Consider the following 2,305-nt stretch of genomic DNA (forward strand, 5'->3'; position numbering starts at 1 on the left):
TAGGTTCTGAGTCTTGCTGCTATGTTTTGAGTCTTGCTATGTTCCGAGGCTTGCTGCTATGTTCTGAGGCTTGCTGCTATGTTCCGAGTCTTCCTGCTATGTTCCGAGTCTTCCTGCTATGTTCTGAGTCTTGCTGCTATGTTATGAGGCTTGCTGCTATGTTCTGAGGCTTGCTGCTATGTTCTGAGTCTTGCTGCTGTTTTTGGTCTTGCTGCTATGTTCTGAGTCTTCCTGCTATGTTCTGAGTCTTCCTGATATGTTCTGAGTCTTGCTGCTATGTTTTGAGTCTTGCTGCTGTGTTCTTAGGTTTGCTGTTGTTTTGAGTCTTGCTGCTATGTTCTGAGGCTTGCTGCTATGTTCTGAGTCTTCTTGCTATGTTCGAGTCTTCCTGCTATGTTTGGGTCTTCCTGCTATGTTCTGAGTCTTCCTGCTATGTTCTGAGTCTTGGTGCTATGTTCTGAGTCTTGCTATGTTCTTAGTCTTGCTGTTGTTTTGAGTCTTGCTGCTATGTTCTGAGGCTTGCTGCTATGTTCTGAGTCTTGCTGCTATGTTCTGAGGCTTGCTGCTATGTTCTGAGGCTTGCTGCCATGTTCTGAGTCTTCCTGCTATGTTCTGAGTCTTGCTGCTATGTTTTGAGTCTTGCTGCTATGTTCTGAGGCTTGCTGCTATGTTCTGAGTCTTCCTGCTATGTTCTGAGTCTTGCTGCTATGTTTTGAGTCTTGCTGCTGTGTTCTTAGTCTTGCTGTTGTTTTGAGTCTTGCTGCTATGTTCTGAGGCTTGCTGCTATGTTCTGAGGCTTGCTGCTATGTTCTGAGGCTTGCTGCTATGTTCTGAGTCTTACTGCTATGTTCTGAGTCTTTCTGCTATGTTCTGAGTCTTCCTGCTATGTTCTGAGTCTTGCTGCTGTTTTTGGTCTTGCTGCTATTTTCTGAGTCTTCCTGCTATGTTCTGAGTCTTCTTGCTATGTTTTGAATCTTGCTGCTATGTTCTAAGTCTTCCTGCTATGTTTGAGTCTTCCTGCTATGTCTGAGTCTTGCTGCTATGTTCTGAGTCTTGCTGCTATGTTCTGAGTCTTGCTGCTATGTTCTGAGTTTTCCTGCTATGTTCTGAGTCTTTCTGCTATGTTCTGAGTCTTTCTGCTATGTTCTGAGTCTTTCTGCTATGTTCTGAGTCTTCTTGCTATGTTCTGAGTCTTGCTGCTATGTTCTGAGTCTTTCTGCTATGTTCTGAGTCTTGCTGCTATGTTCTGAGGCTTGCTGCTATGTTCTGAGTCTTCCTGCTATGTCTGAGTCTTCCTGCTATGTTCTGAGTCTTTCTGCTATGTTCTGAGTCTTCCTGCTATGTTCTGAGTCTTTCTGCTATGTTCTGAGTCTTTCTGCTATGTTCTGAGTCTTTCTGCTATGTTCTGAGTCTTTCTGCTATGTTCTGAGTCTTCTTGCTATGTTCTGAGTCTTGCTGCTATGTTCTGAGTCTTCCTGCTATGTTCTGAGTCTTGCTGCTATGTTCTGAGTCTTTCTGCTATGTTCTGAGTCTTGCTGCTATGTTCTGAGGCTTGCTGCTATGTTTTGAGTCTTGCTGCTATGTTCTGAGTCTTTCTGCTATGTTCTGAGGCTTGCTGCTATGTTCTGAGTCTTGCTGCTATGTTCTGAGTCTTTCTGCTATGTTCTGAGTCTTCTTGCTATGTTCTGAGTTGATGGGTATCCTGAGAACATTTTGTCTCAGTCACATTGTTCTTCATAAGACCAGTCCTGTCCTTACCTCCTTATGGCTGACCACCCGTCTCCCCTCTCCTGTCAAGTAGACCTCAGCTTGTTCCAGCTGGTAGGGCTGTGCTCACTCCCGCCGCCTGTGACTGGCCATTAAAATTAGCCTCGCTCCATGCCATAGTGGTGAGCAGCTGTCGCCGGGTTGTCGAGTAGTAGGGGAAAGTCCGGTATTACTGGAACGTCACAGGCTCAGAGAGGGAAGGAAGGAAGATGATACTGAGTTCATCTGCCTTGTCTGGCCGATTCTCTTGTCACGGCCCGATAAACAAACAAACAGGCTTACTCAATATTACCAAGACAGGCCCTTCAGGCCAGCTGACTTTATTTTTCTGGTTTGCAGTGTGCTGTTGGGGAAACATTAAACTTGCTGCACACACAGATACAAATAACTTTTCCATCCCTCCATAATGTCAGTTTTTGTCAGGAAATTGGTCAGTTATTATTATTATTTAGGAGAAGATCGGCTCTTCTAATTAGTAAGATACACAAGACGATCTGCTTTATTTCAGGCTGCCTGAAGCACATGTTTACTGCACATG

The sequence above is a fragment of the Lampris incognitus genome, chromosome 6 (genome assembly GCF_029633865.1).
Source record: "Lampris incognitus isolate fLamInc1 chromosome 6, fLamInc1.hap2, whole genome shotgun sequence".
Classification (NCBI taxonomy): domain Eukaryota; kingdom Metazoa; phylum Chordata; class Actinopteri; order Lampriformes; family Lampridae; genus Lampris; species Lampris incognitus.